This window comes from Phyllobates terribilis, unplaced genomic scaffold, assembly GCF_046119375.1.
Source record: "Phyllobates terribilis strain yellow unplaced genomic scaffold, ASM4611937v1 Scaffold_74__1_contigs__length_7073193, whole genome shotgun sequence".
Taxonomy (NCBI): domain Eukaryota; kingdom Metazoa; phylum Chordata; class Amphibia; order Anura; family Dendrobatidae; genus Phyllobates; species Phyllobates terribilis.
In genome coordinates, this window is record NW_027362834.1 from 560,316 (window position 1) to 576,130 (window position 15,815).

The 15,815-nt window shown below is 45.0% G+C and overlaps 9 non-coding genes and 1 pseudogene across 9 annotated transcripts; all 10 read left to right on the forward strand.

Annotated features, from left to right (window-relative positions):
- The first annotated feature begins 152 nt into the window (after nt 1-152).
- LOC141196646 (U2 spliceosomal RNA) lies at nt 153-343 on the forward strand. Its single transcript, XR_012269046.1, has one exon. It is a non-coding gene; the product is annotated as a U2 spliceosomal RNA (small nuclear RNA).
- A 1,115-nt stretch (nt 344-1,458) lies between these two features.
- Nucleotides 1,459-1,649, forward strand: LOC141196647 (U2 spliceosomal RNA). Its single transcript, XR_012269047.1, has one exon. It is a non-coding gene; the product is annotated as a U2 spliceosomal RNA (small nuclear RNA).
- Nucleotides 1,650-2,764: 1,115 nt separating this feature from the next.
- Nucleotides 2,765-2,955, forward strand: LOC141196648 (U2 spliceosomal RNA). The gene has a single exon (XR_012269048.1). It is a non-coding gene; the product is annotated as a U2 spliceosomal RNA (small nuclear RNA).
- Nucleotides 2,956-4,070: 1,115 nt separating this feature from the next.
- LOC141196649 (U2 spliceosomal RNA) lies at nt 4,071-4,261 on the forward strand. Its single transcript, XR_012269049.1, has one exon. It is a non-coding gene; the product is annotated as a U2 spliceosomal RNA (small nuclear RNA).
- Nucleotides 4,262-5,376: 1,115 nt separating this feature from the next.
- LOC141195921 (U2 spliceosomal RNA) lies at nt 5,377-5,567 on the forward strand. Its single transcript, XR_012268492.1, has one exon. It is a non-coding gene; the product is annotated as a U2 spliceosomal RNA (small nuclear RNA).
- A 1,115-nt stretch (nt 5,568-6,682) lies between these two features.
- On the forward strand, nt 6,683-6,873 carry LOC141195900 (U2 spliceosomal RNA). The gene has a single exon (XR_012268471.1). It is a non-coding gene; the product is annotated as a U2 spliceosomal RNA (small nuclear RNA).
- A 1,115-nt stretch (nt 6,874-7,988) lies between these two features.
- LOC141196650 (U2 spliceosomal RNA) lies at nt 7,989-8,179 on the forward strand. The gene has a single exon (XR_012269050.1). It is a non-coding gene; the product is annotated as a U2 spliceosomal RNA (small nuclear RNA).
- Nucleotides 8,180-9,294: 1,115 nt separating this feature from the next.
- Nucleotides 9,295-9,410, forward strand: LOC141196483 (U2 spliceosomal RNA; annotated as a pseudogene).
- Nucleotides 9,411-9,934: 524 nt separating this feature from the next.
- LOC141196283 (U2 spliceosomal RNA) lies at nt 9,935-10,116 on the forward strand. The gene has a single exon (XR_012268842.1). It is a non-coding gene; the product is annotated as a U2 spliceosomal RNA (small nuclear RNA).
- Nucleotides 10,117-11,231: 1,115 nt separating this feature from the next.
- On the forward strand, nt 11,232-11,422 carry LOC141196651 (U2 spliceosomal RNA). Its single transcript, XR_012269051.1, has one exon. It is a non-coding gene; the product is annotated as a U2 spliceosomal RNA (small nuclear RNA).
- The last annotated feature ends 4,393 nt before the right edge of the window (nt 11,423-15,815 follow it).

A 15,815-nucleotide genomic window follows, 5' to 3' on the forward strand; every position in this document is an offset into this window, starting at 1 on the left:
GGATTGCAGCAGCAGCAAGCCGAAAAGTGCAGGCATGTAAGGGATCTAGAGGTTGACAACATGTCTTCTTAACGGGAGTCCAGGAGCTCATCTCCACAAATGGACTTTTCAGGATCCTTGGGTGGCTCCGTAGTTTGAAACCAATTCTGGTTATCGCTTCTCGGCCTTTTGGCTAAGATCAAGTGTAGTATCTGTTCTTATCAGTTTAATATCTGATACGTCCCCTATCTGGGGACCATATATTAAATGGATTTTTAGAACAGGGAGATGGAAAAAGAGCTTGCTCTGTCCACTCCACGCATTGACCTGGTATTGCAGTATCTCCAGGACCGGTGCACCCCTTCTTTAATGCAGTTTCTAAAATCAGAAAGAATTGAATTCAATGTTTTTTGTTCATTTTGCTTGTTTGTCGGATTTGGGGATGGACTATTTGGCTTTGCTTTTCTTCTCCTCATTGGATTTTTCATGTTCAAAGTTGCAGAAGCCAGATTACAAGCTCATTTTGGTTCAACTTCAGCAACTGTGCATTGCATTGCCATGTAATGTGATGCAATGCTATCTTTCTAGCTCTCCCTTTTTACTTCCTTTTGGATAAACAGACATATTAGGCAAGCATTTTGGAGCTTTCACCTAAATAACTACAGGTGGTGAGATAAGCTGCACAATATAATTGACCTTTCAGTATATTGTTGCACACACACCATCTATTTAGCAAATGCCCTTGTTATCAACAGCAGCCTTTTAAACTCACCTGAGCTAACAGGTATGTGCGCTGGTTACTCTGCTGCGCTTAAAATTTCTTTTTTGGTTTGCTACAATGCCTTTTCTGAAACGTTGTCTCCTTCTGCTGGAACACTGACTTCTTTCATTTAATGCCTGCAGACTATAAAAGAGAACCCAACCCAAAAAGTTTGGTTGATTATTCTGTGGCATTCTGTTAAACTGTTGCTTATGGCGGTCTCTGTGAGCTTCTCAGCGACATTCAGCCAGCCAGGTATCCTGCCTGCAGTAGATGGAATGTGGCAATGGAACGCTGGCTGCGCATGTCATAATAGGCTCTGAGCCTTTATATACCTGTGCACAGCAGCAGCCACCTTCAGTCTGCTGCTGGACAGCCAGCAGCAGCAGCAGCAGGAGAGGTATGTAATCAGGAGCCCTCCTGCTAAGGGTAGACAGCTGCTCGTTCCACCCCACCCCCCGCCTTAATTGGTTCTCCTCCCTTCCAACGGTGTTGAGGCGGGTGGGAACAGCAGGGGGTGAAGGTGCTGTGTTTAAAGAGGTGGAGTTATGCAGATCTAAAACGCGTGGATTGCAGCAGCAGCAAGCCGAAAAGTGCAGGCATGTAAGGGATCTAGAGGTTGACAACATGTCTTCTTAACGGGAGTCCAGGAGCTCATCTCCACAAATGGACTTTTCAGGATCCTTGGGTGGCTCCGTAGTTTGAAACCAATTCTGGTTATCGCTTCTCGGCCTTTTGGCTAAGATCAAGTGTAGTATCTGTTCTTATCAGTTTAATATCTGATACGTCCCCTATCTGGGGACCATATATTAAATGGATTTTTAGAACAGGGAGATGGAAAAAGAGCTTGCTCTGTCCACTCCACGCATTGACCTGGTATTGCAGTATCTCCAGGACCGGTGCACCCCTTCTTTAATGCAGTTTCTAAAATCAGAAAGAATTGAATTCAATGTTTTTTGTTCATTTTGCTTGTTTGTCGGATTTGGGGATGGACTCTTTGGCTTTGCTTTTCTTCTCCTCATTGGATTTTTCATGTTCAAAGTTGCAGAAGCCAGATTACAAGCTCATTTTGGTTCAACTTCAGCAACTGTGCATTGCATTGCCATGTAATGTGATGCAATGCTATCTTTCTAGCTCTCCCTTTTTACTTCCTTTTGGATAAACAGACATATTAGGCAAGCATTTTGGAGCTTTCACCTAAATAACTACAGGTGGTGAGATAAGCTGCACAATATAATTGACCTTTCAGTATATTGTTGCACACACACCATCTATTTAGCAAATGCCCTTGTTATCAACAGCAGCCTTTTAAACTCACCTGAGCTAACAGGTATGTGCGCTGGTTACTCTGCTGCGCTTAAAATTTCTTTTTTGGTTTGCTACAATGCCTTTTCTGAAACGTTGTCTCCTTCTGCTGGAACACTGACTTCTTTCATTTAATGCCTGCAGACTATAAAAGAGAACCCAACCCAAAAAGTTTGGTTGATTAGTCTGTGGCATTCTGTTAAACTGTTGCTTATGGCGGTCTCTGTGAGCTTCTCAGCGACATTCAGCCAGCCAGGTATCCTGCCTGCAGTAGATGGAATGTGGCAATGGAACGCTGGCTGCGCGTGTCATAATAGGCTCTGAGCCTTTATATACCTGTGCACAGCAGCAGCCACCTTCAGTCTGCTGCTGGACAGCCAGCAGCAGCAGCAGCAGGAGAGGTATGTAATCAGGAGCCCTCCTGCTAAGGGTAGACAGCTGCTCGTTCCACCCCACCCCCCGCCTTAATTGGTTCTCCTCCCTTCCAACGGTGTTGAGGCGGGTGGGAACAGCAGGGGGTGAAGGTGCTGTGTTTAAAGAGGTGGAGTTATGCAGATCTAAAACGCGTGGATTGCAGCAGCAGCAAGCCGAAAAGTGCAGGCATGTAAGGGATCTAGAGGTTGACAACATGTCTTCTTAACGGGAGTCCAGGAGCTCATCTCCACAAATGGACTTTTCAGGATCCTTGGGTGGCTCCGTAGTTTGAAACCAATTCTGGTTATCGCTTCTCGGCCTTTTGGCTAAGATCAAGTGTAGTATCTGTTCTTATCAGTTTAATATCTGATACGTCCCCTATCTGGGGACCATATATTAAATGGATTTTTAGAACAGGGAGATGGAAAAAGAGCTTGCTCTGTCCACTCCACGCATTGACCTGGTATTGCAGTATCTCCAGGACCGGTGCACCCCTTCTTTAATGCAGTTTCTAAAATCAGAAAGAATTGAATTCAATGTTTTTTGTTCATTTTGCTTGTTTGTCGGATTTGGGGATGGACTCTTTGGCTTTGCTTTTCTTCTCCTCATTGGATTTTTCATGTTCAAAGTTGCAGAAGCCAGATTACAAGCTCATTTTGGTTCAACTTCAGCAACTGTGCATTGCATTGCCATGTAATGTGATGCAATGCTATCTTTCTAGCTCTCCCTTTTTACTTCCTTTTGGATTAACAGACATATTAGGCAAGCATTTTGGAGCTTTCACCTAAATAACTACAGGTGGTGAGATAAGCTGCACAATATAATTGACCTTTCAGTATATTGTTGCACACACACCATCTATTTAGCAAATGCCCTTGTTATCAACAGCAGCCTTTTAAACTCACCTGAGCTAACAGGTATGTGCGCTGGTTACTCTGCTGCGCTTAAAATTTCTTTTTTGGTTTGCTACAATGCCTTTTCTGAAACGTTGTCTCCTTCTGCTGGAACACTGACTTCTTTCATTTAATGCCTGCAGACTATAAAAGAGAACCCAACCCAAAAAGTTTGGTTGATTAGTCTGTGGCATTCTGTTAAACTGTTGCTTATGGCGGTCTCTGTGAGCTTCTCAGCGACATTCAGCCAGCCAGGTATCCTGCCTGCAGTAGATGGAATGTGGCAATGGAACGCTGGCTGCGCGTGTCATAATAGGCTCTGAGCCTTTATATACCTGTGCACAGCAGCAGCCACCTTCAGTCTGCTGCTGGACAGCCAGCAGCAGCAGCAGCAGGAGAGGTATGTAATCAGGAGCCCTCCTGCTAAGGGTAGACAGCTGCTCGTTCCACCCCACCCCCCGCCTTAATTGGTTCTCCTCCCTTCCAACGGTGTTGAGGCGGGTGGGAACAGCAGGGGGTGAAGGTGCTGTGTTTAAAGAGGTGGAGTTATGCAGATCTAAAACGCGTGGATTGCAGCAGCAGCAAGCCGAAAAGTGCAGGCATGTAAGGGATCTAGAGGTTGACAACATGTCTTCTTAACGGGAGTCCAGGAGCTCATCTCCACAAATGGACTTTTCAGGATCCTTGGGTGGCTCCGTAGTTTGAAACCAATTCTGGTTATCGCTTCTCGGCCTTTTGGCTAAGATCAAGTGTAGTATCTGTTCTTATCAGTTTAATATCTGATACGTCCCCTATCTGGGGACCATATATTAAATGGATTTTTAGAACAGGGAGATGGAAAAAGAGCTTGCTCTGTCCACTCCACGCATTGACCTGGTATTGCAGTATCTCCAGGACCGGTGCACCCCTTCTTTAATGCAGTTTCTAAAATCAGAAAGAATTGAATTCAATGTTTTTTGTTCATTTTGCTTGTTTGTCGGATTTGGGGATGGACTCTTTGGCTTTGCTTTTCTTCTCCTCATTGGATTTTTCATGTTCAAAGTTGCAGAAGCCAGATTCCAAGCTCATTTTGGTTCAACTTCAGCAACTGTGCATTGCATTGCCATGTAATGTGATGCAATGCTATCTTTCTAGCTCTCCCTTTTTACTTCCTTTTGGATAAACAGACATATTAGGCAAGCATTTTGGAGCTTTCACCTAAATAACTACAGGTGGTGAGATAAGCTGCACAATATAATTGACCTTTCAGTATATTGTTGCACACACACCATCTATTTAGCAAATGCCCTTGTTATCAACAGCAGCCTTTTAAACTCACCTGAGCTAACAGGTATGTGCGCTGGTTACTCTGCTGCGCTTAAAATTTCTTTTTTGGTTTGCTACAATGCCTTTTCTGAAACGTTGTCTCCTTCTGCTGGAACACTGACTTCTTTCATTTAATGCCTGCAGACTATAAAAGAGAACCCAACCCAAAAAGTTTGGTTGATTAGTCTGTGGCATTCTGTTAAACTGTTGCTTATGGCGGTCTCTGTGAGCTTCTCAGCGACATTCAGCCAGCCAGGTATCCTGCCTGCAGTAGATGGAATGTGGCAATGGAACGCTGGCTGCGCGTGTCATAATAGGCTCTGAGCCTTTATATACCTGTGCACAGCAGCAGCCACCTTCAGTTTGCTGCTGGACAGCCAGCAGCAGCAGCAGCAGGAGAGGTATGTAATCAGGAGCCCTCCTGCTAAGGGTAGACAGCTGCTCGTTCCACCCCACCCCCCGCCTTAATTGGTTCTCCTCCCTTCCAACGGTGTTGAGGCGGGTGGGAACAGCAGGGGGTGAAGGTGCTGTGTTTAAAGAGGTGGAGTTATGCAGATCTAAAACACGTGGATTGCAGCAGCAGCAAGCCGAAAAGTGCAGGCATGTAAGAGATCTAGAGGTTGACAACATGTCTTCTTAACGGGAGTCCAGGAGCTCATCTCCACAAATGGACTTTTCAGGATCCTTGGGTGGCTCCGTAGTTTGAAACCAATTCTGGTTATCGCTTCTCGGCTTTTTGGCTAAGATCAAGTGTAGTATCTGTTCTTATCAGTTTAATATCTGATACGTCCCCTATCTGGGGACCATATATTAAATGGATTTTTAGAACAGGGAGATGGAAAAAGAGCTTGCTCTGTCCACTCCACGCATTGACCTGGTATTGCAGTATCTCCAGGACCGGTGCACCCCTTCTTTAATGCAGTTTCTAAAATCAGAAAGAATTGAATTCAATGTTTTTTGTTCATTTTGCTTGTTTGTCGGATTTGGGGATGGACTCTTTGGCTTTGCTTTTCTTCTCCTCATTGGATTTTTCATGTTCAAAGTTGCAGAAGCCAGATTCCAAGCTCATTTTGGTTCAACTTCAGCAACTGTGCATTGCATTGCCATGTAATGTGATGCAATGCTATCTTTCTAGCTCTCCCTTTTTACTTCCTTTTGGATAAACAGACATATTAGGCAAGCATTTTGGAGCTTTCACCTAAATAACTACAGGTGGTGAGATAAGCTGCACAATATAATTGACCTTTCAGTATATTGTTGCACACACACCATCTATTTAGCAAATGCCCTTGTTATCAACAGCAGCCTTTTAAACTCACCTGAGCTAACAGGTATGTGCGCTGGTTACTCTGCTGCGCTTAAAATTTCTTTTTTGGTTTGCTACAATGCCTTTTCTGAAACGTTGTCTCCTTCTGCTGGAACACTGACTTCTTTCATTTAATGCCTGCAGACTATAAAAGAGAACCCAACCCAAAAAGTTTGGTTGATTAGTCTGTGGCATTCTGTTAAACTGTTGCTTATGGCGGTCTCTGTGAGCTTCTCAGCGACATTCAGCCAGCCAGGTATCCTGCCTGCAGTAGATGGAATGTGGCAATGGAACGCTGGCTGCGCGTGTCATAATAGGCTCTGAGCCTTTATATACCTGTGCACAGCAGCAGCCACCTTCAGTCTGCTGCTGGACAGCCAGCAGCAGCAGCAGCAGGAGAGGTATGTAATCAGGAGCCCTCCTGCTAAGGGTAGACAGCTGCTCGTTCCACCCCACCCCCCGCCTTAATTGGTTCTCCTCCCTTCCAACGGTGTTGAGGCGGGTGGGAACAGCAGGGGGTGAAGGTGCTGTGTTTAAAGAGGTGGAGTTATGCAGATCTAAAACGCGTGGATTGCAGCAGCAGCAAGCCGAAAAGTGCAGGCATGTAAGGGATCTAGAGGTTGACAACATGTCTTCTTAACGGGAGTCCAGGAGCTCATCTCCACAAATGGACTTTTCAGGATCCTTGGGTGGTTCCGTAGTTTGAAACCAATTCTGGTTATCGCTTCTCGGCCTTTTGGCTAAGATCAAGTGTAGTATCTGTTCTTATCAGTTTAATATCTGATACGTCCCCTATCTGGGGACCATATATTAAATGGATTTTTAGAACAGGGAGATGGAAAAAGAGCTTGCTCTGTCCACTCCACGCATTGACCTGGTATTGCAGCATCTCCAGGACCGGTGCACCCCTTCTTTAATGCAGTTTCTAAAATCAGAAAGAATTGAATTCAATGTTTTTTGTTCATTTTGCTTGTTTGTCGGATTTGGGGATGGACTCTTTGGCTTTGCTTTTCTTCTCCTCATTGGATTTTTCATGTTCAAAGTTGCAGAAGCCAGATTACAAGCTCATTTTGGTTCAACTTCAGCAACTGTGCATTGCATTGCCATGTAATGTGATGCAATGCTATCTTTCTAGCTCTCCCTTTTTACTTCCTTTTGGATAAACAGACATATTAGGCAAGCATTTTGGAGCTTTCACCTAAATAACTACAGGTGGTGAGATAAGCTGCACAATATAATTGACCTTTCAGTATATTGTTGCACACACACCATCTATTTAGCAAATGCCCTTGTTATCAACAGCAGCCTTTTAAACTCACCTGAGCTAACAGGTATGTGCGCTGGTTACTCTGCTGCGCTTAAAATTTCTTTTTTGGTTTGCTACAATGCCTTTTCTGAAACGTTGTCTCCTTCTGCTGGAACACTGACTTCTTTCATTTAATGCCTGCAGACTATAAAAGAGAACCCAACCCAAAAAGTTTGGTTGATTAGTCTGTGGCATTCTGTTAAACTGTTGCTTATGGCGGTCTCTGTGAGCTTCTCAGCGACATTCAGCCAGCCAGGTATCCTGCCTGCAGTAGATGGAATGTGGCAATGGAACGCTGGCTGCGCGTGTCATAATAGGCTCTGAGCCTTTATATACCTGTGCACAGCAGCAGCCACCTTCAGTCTGCTGCTGGACAGCCAGCAGCAGCAGCAGCAGGAGAGGTATGTAATCAGGAGCCCTCCTGCTAAGGGTAGACAGCTGCTCGTTCCACCCCACCCCCCGCCTTAATTGGTTCTCCTCCCTTCCAACGGTGTTGAGGCGGGTGGGAACAGCAGGGGGTGAAGGTGCTGTGTTTAAAGAGGTGGAGTTATGCAGATCTAAAACGCGTGGATTGCAGCAGCAGCAAGCCGAAAAGTGCAGGCATGTAAGGGATCTAGAGGTTGACAACATGTCTTCTTAACGGGAGTCCAGGAGCTCATCTCCACAAATGGACTTTTCAGGATCCTTGGGTGGCTCCGTAGTTTGAAACCAATTCTGGTTATCGCTTCTCGGCCTTTTGGCTAAGATCAAGTGTAGTATCTGTTCTTATCAGTTTAATATCTGATACGTCCCCTATCTGGGGACCATATATTAAATGGATTTTTAGAACAGGGAGATGGAAAAAGAGCTTGCTCTGTCCACTCCACGCATTGACCTGGTATTGCAGTATCTCCAGGACCGGTGCACCCCTTCTTTAATGCAGTTTCTAAAATCAGAAAGAATTGAATTCAATGTTTTTTGTTCATTTTGCTTGTTTGTCGGATTTGGGGATGGACTCTTTGGCTTTGCTTTTCTTCTCCTCATTGGATTTTTCATGTTCAAAGTTGCAGAAGCCAGATTACAAGCTCATTTTGGTTCAACTTCAGCAACTGTGCATTGCATTGCCATGTAATGTGATGCAATGCTATCTTTCTAGCTCTCCCTTTTTACTTCCTTTTGGATAAACAGACATATTAGGCAAGCATTTTGGAGCTTTCACCTAAATAACTACAGGTGGTGAGATAAGCTGCACAATATAATTGACCTTTCAGTATATTGTTGCACACACACCATCTATTTAGCAAATGCCCTTGTTATCAACAGCAGCCTTTTAAACTCACCTGAGCTAACAGGTATGTGCGCTGGTTACTCTGCTGCGCTTAAAATTTCTTTTTTGGTTTGCTACAATGCCTTTTCTGAAACGTTGTCTCCTTCTGCTGGAACACTGACTTCTTTCATTTAATGCCTGCAGACTATAAAAGAGAACCCAACCCAAAAAGTTTGGTTGATTAGTCTGTGGCATTCTGTTAAACTGTTGCTTATGGCGGTCTCTGTGAGCTTCTCAGCGACATTCAGCCAGCCAGGTATCCTGCCTGCAGTAGATGGAATGTGGCAATGGAACGCTGGCTGCGCGTGTCATAATAGGCTCTGAGCCTTTATATACCTGTGCACAGCAGCAGCCACCTTCAGTCTGCTGCTGGACAGCCAGCAGCAGCAGCAGCAGGAGAGGTATGTAATCAGGAGCCCTCCTGCTAAGGGTAGACAGCTGCTCGTTCCACCCCACCCCCCGCCTTAATTGGTTCTCCTCCCTTCCAACGGTGTTGAGGCGGGTGGGAACAGCAGGGGGTGAAGGTGCTGTGTTTAAAGAGGTGGAGTTATGCAGATCTAAAACGCGTGGATTGCAGCAGCAGCAAGCCGAAAAGTGCAGGCATGTAAGGGATCTAGAGGTTGACAACATGTCTTCTTAACGGGAGTCCAGGAGCTCATCTCCACAAATGGACTTTTCAGGATCCTTGGGTGGCTCCGTAGTTTGAAACCAATTCTGGTTATCGCTTCTCGGCCTTTTGGCTAAGATCAAGTGTAGTATCTTTTGAAAAGGCAGTTTTGTCCTTGGGCTGCCCTAGTAAATTGATGCATATTACACACTGGTTTGGTGCACTTGTTAGTACGCCAGGTGGCTCATCGAGTTATCTGATGGAAAACATGGCACTCCAGGATCGAAGTCACTAGGCTGGGTAAGTGTGAGGGCTTTGGAGCAATGTGCCCCAGGAGTAGGCGCCCTGGTGGGAGTCCAAGCTTACTGGGACTGGGAACCCCAGAAAGACTTGGCTTCGTAGCACGCCGCACCTTTGCCAATCATACTTTCTGAGCAACCCCCCCTATTCCTGGCCTCCGGGCTAGGAAGGGGAATTTTTATAAACCCGGTCGGAGGTCCGGTCAGCTTTGGGCTGAGAAACCAACACAGGCTCCAGCTCCACTAGGGTGGCAGCCTAGATGGAAGCTGGGAGCACGAAAACGGCTCTTCTCCGGCTTCGGCTAGGGAGAGCATCGGAGATCCCTGACCCTCGCTGTGGCCTTCTGGCTCGGAGGGATGGGGATGGTTTATTGGGAACCCTCTCCTCCGGGAAGGGTCCACATGAATCCTCACCTCGTGCGCTGTTTTGGTGTGACTTCGGTCACATTTTTCAGTGCCTTGGATGCAGCTTCAATCAAAAAATCTTTTCTTATCAGTTTAATATCTGATACGTCCCCTATCTGGGGACCATATATTAAATGGATTTTTAGAACAGGGAGATGGAAAAAGAGCTTGCTCTGTCCACTCCACGCATTGACCTGGTATTGCAGTATCTCCAGGACCGGTGCACCCCTTCTTTAATGCAGTTTCTAAAATCAGAAAGAATTGAATTCAATGTTTTTTGTTCATTTTGCTTGTTTGTTGGATTTGGGGATGGACTCTTTGGCTTTGCTTTTCTTCTCCTCATTGGATTTTTCATGTTCAAAGTTGCAGAAGCCAGATTACAAGCTCATTTTGGTTCAACTTCAGCAACTGTGCATTGCATTGCCATGTAATGTGATGCAATGCTATCTTTCTAGCTCTCCCTTTTTACTTCCTTTTGGATAAACAGACATATTAGGCAAGCATTTTGGAGCTTTCACCTAAATAACTACAGGTGGTGAGATAAGCTGCACAATATAATTGACCTTTCAGTATATTGTTGCACACACACCATCTATTTAGCAAATGCCCTTGTTATCAACAGCAGCCTTTTAAACTCACCTGAGCTAACAGGTATGTGCGCTGGTTACTCTGCTGCGCTTAAAATTTCTTTTTTGGTTTGCTACAATGCCTTTTCTGAAACGTTGTCTCCTTCTGCTGGAACACTGACTTCTTTCATTTAATGCCTGCAGACTATAAAAGAGAACCCAACCCAAAAAGTTTGGTTGATTAGTCTGTGGCATTCTGTTAAACTGTTGCTTATGGCGGTCTCTGTGAGCTTCTCAGCGACATTCAGCCAGCCAGGTATCCTGCCTGCAGTAGATGGAATGTGGCAATGGAACGCTGGCTGCGCGTGTCATAATAGGCTCTGAGCCTTTATATACCTGTGCACAGCAGCAGCCACCTTCAGTCTGCTGCTGGACAGCCAGCAGCAGCAGCAGCAGGAGAGGTATGTAATCAGGAGCCCTCCTGCTAAGGGTAGACAGCTGCTCGTTCCACCCCACCCCCCGCCTTAATTGGTTCTCCTCCCTTCCAACGGTGTTGAGGCGGGTGGGAACAGCAGGGGGTGAAGGTGCTGTGTTTAAAGAGGTGGAGTTATGCAGATCTAAAACGCGTGGATTGCAGCAGCAGCAAGCCGAAAAGTGCAGGCATGTAAGGGATCTAGAGGTTGACAACATGTCTTCTTAACGGGAGTCCAGGAGCTCATCTCCACAAATGGACTTTTCAGGATCCTTGGGTGGCTCCGTAGTTTGAAACCAATTCTGGTTATCGCTTCTCGGCCTTTTGGCTAAGATCAAGTGTAGTATCTGTTCTTATCAGTTTAATATCTGATACGTCCCCTATCTGGGGACCATATATTAAATGGATTTTTAGAACAGGGAGATGGAAAAAGAGCTTGCTCTGTCCACTCCACGCATTGACCTGGTATTGCAGTATCTCCAGGACCGGTGCACCCCTTCTTTAATGCAGTTTCTAAAATCAGAAAGAATTGAATTCAATGTTTTTTGTTCATTTTGCTTGTTTGTCGGATTTGGGGATGGACTCTTTGGCTTTGCTTTTCTTCTCCTCATTGGATTTTTCATGTTCAAAGTTGCAGAAGCCAGATTACAAGCTCATTTTGGTTCAACTTCAGCAACTGTGCATTGCATTGCCATGTAATGTGATGCAATGCTATCTTTCTAGCTCTCCCTTTTTACTTCCTTTTGGATAAACAGACATATTAGGCAAGCATTTTGGAGCTTTCACCTAAATAACTACAGGTGGTGAGATAAGCTGCACAATATAATTGACCTTTCAGTATATTGTTGCACACACACCATCTATTTAGCAAATGCCCTTGTTATCAACAGCAGCCTTTTAAACTCACCTGAGCTAACAGGTATGTGCGCTGGTTACTCTGCTGCGCTTAAAATTTCTTTTTTGGTTTGCTACAATGCCTTTTCTGAAACGTTGTCTCCTTCTGCTGGAACACTGACTTCTTTCATTTAATGCCTGCAGACTATAAAAGAGAACCCAACCCAAAAAGTTTGGTTGATTAGTCTGTGGCATTCTGTTAAACTGTTGCTTATGGCGGTCTCTGTGAGCTTCTCAGCGACATTCAGCCAGCCAGGTATCCTGCCTGCAGTAGATGGAATGTGGCAATGGAACGCTGGCTGCGCGTGTCATAATAGGCTCTGAGCCTTTATATACCTGTGCACAGCAGCAGCCACCTTCAGTCTGCTGCTGGACAGCCAGCAGCAGCAGCAGCAGGAGAGGTATGTAATCAGGAGCCCTCCTGCTAAGGGTAGACAGCTGCTCGTTCCACCCCACCCCCCGCCTTAATTGGTTCTCCTCCCTTCCAATGGTGTTGAGGCGGGTGGGAACAGCAGGGGGTGAAGGTGCTGTGTTTAAAGAGGTGGAGTTATGCAGATCTAAAACGCGTGGATTGCAGCAGCAGCAAGCCGAAAAGTGCAGGCATGTAAGGGATCTAGAGGTTGACAACATGTCTTCTTAACGGGAGTCCAGGAGCTCATCTCCACAAATGGACTTTTCAGGATCCTTGGGTGGCTCTGTAGTTTGAAACCAATTCTGGTTATCGCTTCTCGGCCTTTTGGCTGTGATCGTATGACTGTACCTTGATTGGTGCGAGTCTCCTGGAGGAATCCGGAACCTTTTGTGGAGGATTTTCTGCTTTTTCCTGTGGTATTCCATACCGACAGAATCCAAGATGTCTTTTGTGAAGAACACCATCCGTTTGTCCGTGGATCCATCTGACCAGAACAAGAACAACGTGGTTTTCATTGTCCAAGACATCGTTGAAGGCAAAGCTGGAGCAAGACGTTCTGAGATCTTCAGTGTCAACGAATTTTCACGTCAAGGTAATTATGACGTTACCTTTATGGACCAGGATGTTTGCCTTAATGTCTTTGAATGGCTCCGTGGTCACTCTAGTGACCCCTGCTTGGAAGGAGTTAGATGGGAACCTTTGTTTGGTCTGCAAGAAAAGGAGGTGACTGTGACTGTCTATAACCCTTTTACAGACCCTGAGCTGCTGGAGTGCTTCCTCTCTCGCTACTGTGAATATGTGCGGAAGGGAGTGAAGCAAGTCAATTGTCTAGGAATCTTTAACTGTCAGTATAAATTCCGTGTGAAATTGAAAAGGGATCCTGACAGTGTGGGGGGCTTTAGACACCCTCCATCAAATTTTTCCGTTGCAGGCCATAGAGGTTTCCTCTTTTACCCAGGCCAGCCCATGTTTTGCCGTAGATGCTTTTCTTTCGGACATACCATGGTAACATGCCTTAAAGGGCAGTGTTGCCGAAATTGCAGAAAGGAGGGGCATATGGCCAACCAGTGTCCAGAGGCTAAGTCCTGTGATGTCTGTGGGAGTAGTGATCACATGTATAAGGACTGTCCTATGAGTGCACCTAGACGTTCTGATAAAGAACAGAAGGAGGAGGAGCTGGAGAGGAGGCAGATGGCAAGCGCACTGAAAGTGCTGGAAAGATTGGAGAGGGAGGAGAGAGAGGGAAGGAGGCGGGAAACTGGTAGAGCCTCTCCCTCTACGGCGCCAGAGGAGGTGTCCCTGAGACCATGTTCTTCTTCTGCTGAAGAAATGAGGAAGAAGCGGAGGGAAGAAAAGGAGTTCTGGAGGGAAGTGGCAAAGGTGGAGAAAAAGGCAGTGTCTGCGAGAATATCTAGGAAAGTGGTGGAAGCAGAGCTGCCTGAGATGATGACTTTTGGAGAGGCAATGGACGCAACAGGATGTGAAGTGCAAATCTCGGAACCCGACAGTCCTGAACACCCTTCGGGTCCTGAAAACATTGAAGATTTTTCTTCGGAGGATGATAGGGGTGCAAAGAAGAGTCGTAGGGAGGATGGTGGGGGCAGTGATGATGCAGATTTTAGTGAGCCTCAGAGGAAGATCAGAACTGCCAGAATGAGGAGTGTGGCTGGTGAAGCCAGCGGGTCGGAAACCAGCTGTTCTGTTCTGATGGCGGAGGAGGATAGTGGTGGTGCTGGATAGTGTCACCATATAATATTGTAAATGTTTTTTCTTTTTATCCTCTTGTGAGCTTTGGTTTAGGCCAAAGGCTATTTCTTTGTGTAATTGGTGAAGGAGTAGAAGTATTATGGGATTTACCATAGTGTCCCAAAACGTAAGAGTGTTTAAAAGTAAAGTAAGAAGAGCTGCTATTTTTGAGTTTTTAGCTATGCAAAATGCATCTATTTTTTGTTTACAAGAATGTGGGGTAGTGGATGGTGTGAAAGGGGATGAATGGTCTTATGGAGCGTCTGTGTGGTCGGGGAGTGCATGTAATAAGAATGATGGTGTGGGTATTTTGGTTAAAGGAAGGGAGGTTGTTTTGAGTGATTATTTGGTTATTGAGGTGGGGAGATGTATCCTTGCTAATTTTGTATACAAGAATGTAAAGTTTTGTGTTATTAATGTTTATGCGCCAGTTGAAAAAAATGAGCGCAAAAATTTATTTGAAAAAATTAAGCTTTTTGTTCCAGGAAGAATACCTGTGGTAATTGTGGGTGATATGAACTGTGATGTGGGGAGAGTGAATGTGGATGTGTCTGGGAAAGCATTATTGGAGTTAGTGAATGATTTTGGGTTGTGTGATATGCAGCGGGTGTGTAACATGAATCCTTTGTTGAACACTTTCTTTTCTGAGAGTGGTAGGGTACAATCCAGATTGGATTATTGTTTTATTTCTAAAAATATGGTTTCTGTTAATTATAGGCAGGAAAACGTTCTTTTTTCAGATCATGTGTGTATGTTGTGTGAGTTGGATATAAAAGTTGATGGAGTGTTTGGGAGAGGATTGTGGAAGTTAAATGTTAAACTGTTAGAGAATGAAGATGTGAGAAAGGAGTATGAAAGGCGGTATGAAGAATGGTGTAAGCATAAAAATGAGTTTGGGAATGTTTGTGAGTGGTGGGACTGGGTGAAGAAACAAACAAAAATGTTCTTTAAAAATTTAGGATACAAGTATGCAGCAATTAAAAGAGAGAGTTTTGTTAAACTGAACGCGCGGTTGAGCGTTTTGTATAAGTTAAGGGAAGGAGGAGTTGAGGTGGAGGAGGATATTTTAGAGGTAAAAAAGGAGATTAGTGAGTTTTTGTTGGAGAGAGGGAGAAGCATAGTGTTTAGGGCAAAGATTGATAAAATGGAGCAGGATGAGAAATGTTCTCGGTTTTTCTTTAAAAAAGTTTTTGGAAAGAAACAGAGTATGAGCGTGGTGTATGGAGCAGATGGAAGTGAGGTGAGTGGAGAGGATATGTGTGAAGAGGTGGCTAAGTTTTATGAGGATCTGTATGCAGTGAAACAGAGGGATGAATGTTTGGAGAATGATGTTTTGAGTGTGTTAGAGAGTAAGTTGAGTGAAGCAGAAAGAGAGAGAGTGATGGGTGAGGTGACTGGTGATGAGGTATGGAAGGTTATGTGTAGTATGGCTTTGAATAAGACGCCGGGGGAGGATGGCCTCCCAGTAGAATTTTATCGTGTGATGTGGGGTGTGATTGGTAAGGACTTTGTGGATGTATGTAAGTATATGTGGGGAAACATGGAGGTGGCTGAGAGTATGCGTGCAGGTATGGTTGTGTTAATTCCTAAGAAAGGGGATTTGAAAAGTCTGAGGAATTGGAGGCCAATAACGTTACTTAATTGTGATTATAAAATCTATGCAAAACTTATGGCTAATAGGATGCGTGATGTGATAGAGAGTGTGATTGGGGATGAGCAGTGTTGTGCGGTACCTGGGAGGCGGATTCATGAGTGTGTGTGTATGTTAAGAGATTGTCTATGGGATTGCATGGGTCGTAAGAAGAGTGTATTTTTGTTAAGTTTGGATTTTGAAAAGGCT